The sequence below is a fragment of the Colobus angolensis genome, unplaced genomic scaffold, assembly GCF_000951035.1.
Source record: "Colobus angolensis palliatus isolate OR3802 unplaced genomic scaffold, Cang.pa_1.0 Scaffold38, whole genome shotgun sequence".
NCBI lineage: Eukaryota > Metazoa > Chordata > Mammalia > Primates > Cercopithecidae > Colobus > Colobus angolensis.
The window spans coordinates 10,277,333-10,286,533 of NW_012117154.1; the positions used below are offsets into that span (position 1 = coordinate 10,277,333).

General features: G+C 43.3%; 1 long non-coding RNA gene across 1 annotated transcript; it reads left to right on the forward strand.

Moving 5' to 3' along the window:
- The first annotated feature begins 174 nt into the window (after positions 1-174).
- Positions 175-1,998, forward strand: LOC105520455. The gene is made up of 3 exons (XR_001003139.1): positions 175-765; positions 1,443-1,551; positions 1,904-1,998. It is a non-coding gene; the product is annotated as an uncharacterized LOC105520455 (long non-coding RNA).
- Positions 1,999-9,201: the final 7,203 nt, after the last annotated feature.

Below are 9,201 nucleotides of genomic sequence, written 5' to 3' on the forward strand. Positions count from 1 at the left end.
AGGGTTCCCTGGTAAAGGAGGGAGTCCAGTCCACCGCGGCTGCCGGGGCCGGCGCCGGGTCGCGGGGCGGGGAGGGGGGGTGCTTCAAATTTTATTCCTGTTTTACAGGCATTAGTGCCACCCACTTCTCCTTAACCCCAAACTTCCTCTCCCCAAAACAGAAACGTCATCATTCTGCTTCCACTTGTCCAGAAGAAAGCAGAGGGCGCACACTGAGCAGCGCGGACGGGAAAGTTAACTGAATTATTTGCGGGAAGACACGAGGAGGTTGGGGTCCCCCAAGCCCCAGCCATTTTGTGGCTCGTAGGGGTTGTTCCCAGACCGTGAGGGGCCCAACCCCGCCCCCCGCCCCAGGTCGGCCTCCCGCCCCGCGCCCTGCACCCTGGGTCAGACCCCAAACCTAGCCCCCCGCGTCGGGGCGGGGCGGTTGGGGACAAGCTCCACACAAGGGGGCGCTGGGCCTCGGCTCGCAAGAGCGCGGGAGGCTCAGACCTGAAGTGCGCTGCGCAGCCCAAGCCGCAGCCGGTCTGTGAGCGGTGCGCCTGCGCGAGTCGAGGGCGGTGGCTCGGCTTCCCTGGAAGGGTGGGCCGTCTGAGCACTGCGCCTGCGCGGGGCGCCGGACCCTGGGCGGGACTTCTCGGCTGACGGCCTGCGTGCACTGCGCTTGCGCGGGTTGAGGGCGTTGGCTCAGGCTCCTGGAAAAGACCGTCCGCCCCTCCGCGCTGGCGGTGTGGACGCGGAACTCAGCGGAGAAACGCGGCTGAGGTAGGTGTCCTGATAGGCCGCTCAGGTGACTGGACTGCACGTAAGGAAGACAGGTGAGGCGTCCTCGCACTGCGTGTGCGTCGCTGGCGGACAGAGGCCTCCGCCCCCTTTTGGGGCCTCCGAGGGCCTTCGCGATCTTTGCCACCTGCCCTGGCGTCCTAACGGGAGCTGGGTCCCCGTCACACCCTTCACTGAGCGCCGCGGCCCTTCCCGGCCACTCCCACCATCCAGCGCCTTCTACGGCCTCGCCCTCTGCGGCCACGCCCACTCCACCATCTCTGCCACGCCCTTCGCGACCACGCCCACCTGCCTGACGGCCCCTGCCCCGTAGCTCGCGGCGCTCGCTCAGCCTGACCCTCTTGTCTATGTCTACGCGTGGCCCCCTCGCTTCCTGCCCCCTTCTCACCCCCCTTCATTGGCCACTTGTTCCCACCCTCCATGATCCTGTTCCTTCCGAGGGCATCTTAGGAGAGCTGGATCCTGCACGCACCCCGGCCTCCACTCCGACCCCTTCCCAATTTGGACCCAGGTTTTCCAATGAAAATATAATTATGTGAATCAGTAAGCATTTGTAACTACGAATATCACAAAAATAAGCTTCAAGTCTGGATTTAGAAGTGAAGCATGCATTTTAAACAAAGAATTGCTATGCAATTGAAAAAACATATTGGTCCCAGAGCAGAGTGTGGATTACACTGTCACTGGAAAAATAAGAATTGAGAAGAAGGAAAAGACTGGAAGATGCAGACCTTGGTTCCTGTTAGTGGAAACACTGTAAAGTCCCAGGTAGGGACTTTTAATTGGAATTAAAGCTATCACAGTTCTAAGAAATGAATGAATATTGATTTATTGCCTTAAGTCGACACCTGATCTAACAGAAACTAACAGGCTTCAGCAAATGAATAAGATTAACACCTTTCAGACTAGTGAAGAAAACACACTATTAGAGGTTTATGATTTTTAAATGCTTTTGTCTCTGTAAAGAATTGTAAATTTTCATTTCTATACTATTCTTTACACATACACATTTTACTTCTGTTTGGTAGAGGACATTTATCATGCCCCTTAGAAGTTAAGTGAACTTAATTATTAAGCAATATAACAAGTACTTTGTGTCTCCTTCTCTTTTTAAAAGTAGAAATGGAGAAGAAAATGAAGTAAAGCAGCAGTTATGAGGCAGAGCCTAAGAGAACTATGGCAACATCAGGCGACTGTCCCAGAAGTGAATCGCAGGTAATTTCGGTTCCAGTTCCTAAAAATCTGTGTTGAATGAATGTGAACATTACAGAGAGCTAAGCGTCAGCTCACAGATACGGTGGAGCTTGACTTGTGCCTTGGAAGGTGGCCACCAGCAGTAGAATGCTTAAATGTGAAGATTGTGAGGCAGAGGAAACACAGTGTCTCTAAGGTGACATCCTGCATTGGGCACCATAACATTTCTTTTTTATTTTTATTTATTTATTTTTTTGAGACGGAGTCTTACTCTGTCCCCCAGGCTGGAGTGCAGTGGCCGGATCTCAGCTCACTGCAAGCTCCGCCTCCCGGGTTTATGCCATTCTCCTGCCTCAGCCTCCCGAGTAACTGGGAGTACAGGCGCCCGCCACCTCGCCCGGCTAGGTTTTTGTATTTTTTTTAGTAGAGACGGGGTTTCACCGTGTTAGCCAGGATGGTCTCGATCTCCTGACCCTGTGATCCACCCGTCTCAGCCTCCCAAAGTGCTGGGATTACAGGCTTGAGCCACTGCGCCCGGCCCGGGCACCATAACACTTCTAACGAAATACTTAGGCCCTAAATATCATCATCATTTAGGGTTCCATTTTTGGTATGTGAAATGGCAAAGCAAGCATATTTTCTGATCTGTTCAATACAATTTCAGGCATAATATCAGCAATATATTGAAGGCAAGTTGGACACATTAGAAAAGATTTGTGTATTCATACTGTTTCTGCCTAGGGTACTCATGTAGTTTTGTTCAAGTTAGCAGTAAAAAAACCCTCAAATTTTAAGGAATGTTGATTATGTAAAACTCACCAACTGAATAATAGATACTGTTTTTGAAAAGCATTTCCGTATCTCTTATGTCAATTTTAATATTTTCTTTTTTTTCTCTTTCATTCCAATGGTCTGTTTTCATTTGGGTTTTTATATATAGGAATTTTATTTATAGTCAGCATCTTTCATTAATTTCTTTAATTATTCATAAAATGTTTTAATTCCGTGGGCATCTTATTTTTCTTTTGATAAATTTAACAAATATTAGGACATTTCCGGAATGATATTGTAAACATCAAGTGCATTAAACAGTGTACATTAAGTCATTATTTATACAATAAAAATACTGTCGGATGTGTCTGTACTTCAGCTACTCAGGAGGTGAAGCGGGAGGATCACTTGGGGCCAGGAGTTTGAGGGTGTTGTGTATTCTGATTGTGTCTGTGAATAGCCACTGCATTCCAGCCTGACCAATAAAGTGAGACTTCATATCTTAAAAAAGAAAAAGCAATCCTCTAGATAAAGTTCATTCCCCAATCTCTGTCCTATTCTTCCTCTTCTCTTTCTAGAGGCAAACACTACTGTGAATCCTGAATCTGTTTTGTGTCACTCCACCTTTTTTTATACCTCTGTGTCTTATATAGATATCCTTGAATGACATATGATATTGTTTGTGTGTGCTTTTTAGAGTTTCCGTAAGTGGTGTCATACTCTCAGTGTCACCTGTAGCTTGCCTATTCATTTAACTTTACCTTTGGGGAATTTGTCCTTGTTGATATGTGTGTAATGCTGGTTCAGTCCTGCCACTGTAGGGTACTCCTGTAGTGTGTTCCTTCTCTGAAAGTATAAAGTATCCTAGTTGTAGTTACATGCCTGTTGCAGTCTCACTGCTATACAGTAGGCATATACCCCATTTTACCTATTCCCCTTTTGTTGGACACTTAAGTTGTTTGTAGTTTTTTCTATTTCGAACAATGCTGTAGTGACCATCCTTCTCCATGCCTCTGTGCTCCAATAATGGCATTGCAGGGTGCAAGGGATTGCAAGTTTCAGTTATACTGGGTAATGATCAGTTGTTTCCCACAATGACTTTACTAGTTCACAGGTCTGTCAGTAGCCCACAATAGTGCTTGCTAACACTTGACAGCATCAGACTTTTAAGTTTTGGTCAGTCTCATGGGTTAAAAAATGGTATCTTGGGCTGGGCGCGGTGGCTCAAGCCTGTAATCCCAGCACTTTGGGAGGCCGAGACGGGCGGATCACGAGGTTACAAGATCAAGACCATCCTGGCTAACATGGTGAAACCCTGTCTCTACTGAAAAATACAAAAACTAGCCGGGTGAGGTGGCGGGCACCTGTAGTCCCAGTTACTCGGGAGGCTGAGGCAGGAGAATGGCGTGAACCCAGGAGGCGGAGCTTGCAGTGAGCTGAGATCCGGCCACTGCACTCCAGCCCGGGCGACAGAGCCAGACTCCGTCTCAAAAAAAAAAACAACAAAAAAAGGTATCTTGTTACTTTAATTTTGCTGACTACTTGAGGGTCATGGTGGTACTTCAGTAATACTTGTGTTCATCCTGTTAATACTACCCTCCATTATAGAATAGATGTCTGATAATGGTAATTTGTATTTTATCTCCTTTTTTCCCACTTGATCAGTCTTTTTTTTAGGGTTTTATCAATTTTATTTTTATAAAGAACCAATTTTATCTGTGTTGATTTCTCTGTTTTTCTATTTCATTGATTTCTGCTTTTGTCTTTATTTCCTTCTGTTGTATTTGGGTTAATTTTTGTAGCATCTGAGAGAGAAGCTTAGAAAATTGATTTTAAACATTTCTTTAATAGTCTTTAAAGCTATGACTTTCCCCTAATCACTGCTGTAGCTATACGTCACATATTTAAATACATTGCATTTTCATTATTCAAAATATTTTCTAATATATTCAGTGGAAATTAGAATTTTTCTGGACTATTTGAAAGTATGTTGACCAATTTCTAAACATTTTGGAAATTTTACTTTTTCTTATTTAATTTTGCTTTAATTACCTTGGTTAGAGAACATAACATCCTCTATAATTTCAGTCTTTTGAAATTTATTCAGGCCTGCTTTATATTCTAATCATATGGAATATTTTGGTGAATGTTCCATGAGTACTTGCAAAGACTATGTATTCTGCAGTTGTTGAGTGTAGCATTCTGTAAATGCCATTAAGATCAAATATGTTGTTAGTATTGTTCAAAACTCTATATCTTTTCTGATTTTTTTTTTGTCATCTATCAGTTACTAAAAATTCTCCACTATGATTGTAGATATATCTATTTTTCCTTTTGGTTCTGTCACTTTTTGCTTTGTTTATTTTGAGTCCCTGTTGTTGGGTGTATATATTTAGTATAAGTTTTGTTTTCCAGATTAACTGACCTTATTTTTTATAAAATATCTGTCTTTTTACCTGTTAATAAATACTTCTTTTCTTGCATGTACCTTTTTTTAATGTTAATATAGCTATACCGGCTATGTTATTATAGCACTCCAGCCTGGGTGACAGAGCAAGACTCCATCTCAAAAAAAAAGCCAAGCAAAGAAAGGGCCTCGGTGTGTGCGTGCGTGCATGTGTGTGTGTGTATGTGCGTATGTGTATGTATATGTGTACACGGGGGTTTGTGTATGACATGGGCATGGGGGGAGATGTGGAAGGCTGCACACCGGGGGGTTAGTAAGGGTTGCCTGGGCTGGGCAGATCAGTGATGGGGTGGAAAGCAAGCAGAGGGCAGTGCTGCCTTGTGAGTCATGCTCCTGGCATAGGAAAATATTCCCATTTTTAGGGAAATTATAGAAAATAAAGTATTTTCTATAATAATAAAGTATGTGTGTGTGTGTGTATGTTTTTTTTTTTTCCCTCCAGTCCTTATGTTTAAAGCATTTTTCTGGTAAAGAGCTAGTCAGGTCTAGCTCTTAGGTCTTTTTTTGGTCCCTCTGTTAAACGCAATTTCTGCCTCTTAATTGGAGTATTTAGTCTATTAACATTTAATGTAATGACTCATACGATTAAGTGTAACATCTTGCTGTTTGTTTTATATTTGTCACATTTCTTTTTTGTGCATGTCTGCATTCCTGCCCTCATGTGGATTAATAAAGTATTTTCTATACCACATTACCTCCGTTACTAGCTTGTTAGCTGTATCTTTTCAGATTGTTTTAGTATTTTCCCAAGAAATTGCAATATGCATCCTAACGCAATTTCAGTCTTTTTTTTTAACCGTTTCATAAGGTAAAGATCTTATAAGTTAGTTTCATTTACCAGCACCCATATTTTTGTACTGTTGATGTATCATTTTAATTTTGCATATATTGTAAGCCCCACAATAAATTGTCATTGTTGAGTCTTTTTTTAATAAAGTTAAATAAATAGTCTTTTATGTTTCCCCACGTATTATTTGCCTTTTTTGAGGTCTTTCCCTTTTTCCTGCATTCTGTGTTTTCATGTAGGATCATTTCCCTTCAACCTGACAGCTGTATGTTTGTATTTACTAGTGTGAGTCTGCTGTGTCAAACTATGAAATGTGTTTTGTCTACATTGTTGAAGAATAGCTTGATTGGGGATTTTAGGTTTGCAGTTTTTATTTAACACTTCAAAGATGCCATTTTACTGTCTTCCGGCCTCTGTTTCTGATGAGAAGTCAGCAATATTTTACTATTGTTCCACTGAATGTAATGTATTCCTTTTTCACATTGGCTGCATTTAGCATTTTTCTCATTTTGGGGGTTTTTAGCAGTTTTCTTCTTGTTTTTCCCACTTAGGGTTAGTTGAGCTTCTTGACTCTGTGAGTTAATGAGTTTTTGTTGTTTTCGTTTGTTTGTTTTGTTTTGTTTTGGCATGAAGTCTGGCTCTGTCACCCAGGCTGGAGAGCAGTGGTGTGATCTCAGTTCACTGTAACTTCCACCTCCTGGGTTCAAGCGATTCTCCTGCCTCAGCCTCCCAAGTGGCTGGGATGACACACACGAGTAACCACGCCTGGCTAATTTTTTGTATTTTTAGTAGAGACGGGGTTGCACCATGTTCACCAAGCTGGTCTCAAACTTCTGACCTCAGGTGACCTACCCACTTTGGCCTTGATGATCTTTTTTTTGTTAATTTTGGAAAGATCTCCACCATTATCTCTTCATTTATTTTTTTCTGCCTCATCTTCTCTCTTCTTTTTTGGGGTCGCCATGTAAACGTAAGTTAGAATTTTTGCTGCTGTTTGACATGTCTCATGCTCTATTCTTACTTGTTTTTGTTGTTGTTCGTTTTTCTTTTTGTGCTTCAGTTTGGAAAATTTCTGTTGACCTGACTCTTGAAGTTGCTGATCCTAAACAAGATAACTGGGAAAACAATATGTTTGTAAAAAAATTTCTTGAGATGTCAAATAGGATCTATATTATACAAAGAGTAGTCCCAGCTACTTGAGAGGCTGAGGTAGGAGGATTGCTTTAGCTTGGGAGGTGGAGATTGCCATGAGCCAGGATCGTGTCACTGCACTCTAGCCTGGGCGACAGAGGGTGACCTCATCTCAAAAAAAAAAAAAAAAAAAAAAAGGCGTATTCTTCAACCCTGGCAATCTATCCCGCAGAAATAAAGTGTCATCACATAAGCTTATCTGTGCACAGACTTCTTTTGTTGCAGCATCAGTTATGGTGGTAGAAAACTAGATCCCAAGACAAAGTCTGTCAGTGGGGGATGGCTGGAGAATCAAGTGAAGTTCCTGCCATGGAATATCGTATAGCCACTGAAAGCAGTAAATCGGGATTCTGACAGTTGGAGAGTTTTTCCAGAAGGTATTGTGTAAGAAAAGCAAAATGCAGTTCAGGCTTGGTGGCCCACGCCTGTAATGCCAGCACTTTGGGAAGCTGAGGTGGGCAGATCACTTGAAGTCAGGAGTTCGAGACCAGCCTGGCCAACGTTACAAAACCCCATCCATTTCTACCAAAAATGCAAAAGTTAGCCAGGCATAGTGACACACACCTGTAGTCCCAGCCTCTCGGGAGGCTGAGGCATGCGAATTGCTTGAACTGGGGAGGTGGAAGTTGCAGTAAGCCGAGATTGTGCCACTGCACTCCAGCATGGGCGACAGAGCGAGACTCCATCTCAAAAAAAAAAAAAAGCCAAGCAAAGAAAGGGCCTGGGGGTGTGTGTGTGTGTGTATGTATATGGGTACGCGGGGGTTTGTGAATGACATGGGCATGGTGGGGGTGTGGAAGGCCGCACACCCGGGGGTTAGTAAGGGTTGCCTGGGCTGGGTGGATCAGTGATGGGGTGGAGAGCAAGCAGAGGGCAGTGCTGCCTTGTGAGTCATGCTCCTGGCATAGGGAAAAGCACAAAGGGTACAAACAGGCAGTTAACAAGGTAAAAAAAACATGCTGGCAAGTGTTTTAAAAACGTCTAACCACACAAAGAGAGGCAAATGGAAGTAAGAAAGTTATTTTTACCCATCAAATTGACAGAGACTACAGTGATTGGTATCTGTTGAGTGAGAGTGTGGGAAGATTGGCCGTTCCCTCTCAGCAAGCAGCCCAAAGAACACCTTCCTGGAGGGCACCGGCTGGTAAAATCAAAAGCCGTAAAGTACGCATAGTCTCGGCCCGTCAAGTTCATGTGCAGAGACTTACCCTAAGAATATTAAGGTACATACAGAATGATTTATGTTGAAGGAAGTTCATCTTAACATAATTTAGAATAGTAAAAACTGAGAAGTCTAAATGTACGAGACTAGGAAACTGGATAGTTAAGTCATGATAATTCATAGGCTAGAATACTCTACAGATACTAAATAGTGTTAGAAGTATATTTAATAAGAAAAATGTTCAGAGCTTATAGAGTGAAAACCGTAGGTCACAGGCTCATTGTGTGAACCCAGTGAACGCTTTGTACTTGTGCTGCCTGTCCACTTTTTTAAAAGTCTGAAAGTGTAAACATCAGTGTGCTGTCTGTCATTGTCTGTGATCAGTGAGTGAGATCACAGGAGGTTTTGATTTTCTTCTGTGTACTTGGTGTTTTCACACGTTTTCTAAAGTAAACACGAATTACTTTTATGTTTAGGAAAATGTGTTTAAAGTGTTTGTGTTGAGACAGGGTTGATTCGTTGAACTGGAGTGTGTGATTTGAGGTTCTGCCCTCTGCAGTGATGTCTTCCAGGCAAACTTACTCTTGTATAAAGTGGACGGCCAGGCATGGTGACTCATGCCTGCAGTCCTAGCACTTTGGGAAGATGAGGCAGGTGGATTGCCTGAGCTCAGGATTTCGAGACCAACCTCGGCAACATGGCAAAACCCCATCTCTACTAAAAATACAAAACATTAGCTGGGTGTAGTGGTGCACACCTGTAGTCCCAGCTACTTGGGAGGCTGAGGCATCAGAATCGCCTGAACCTGGGAGGCAGTAGAGGTTGCCCTGAGCTGAGATCATGCCA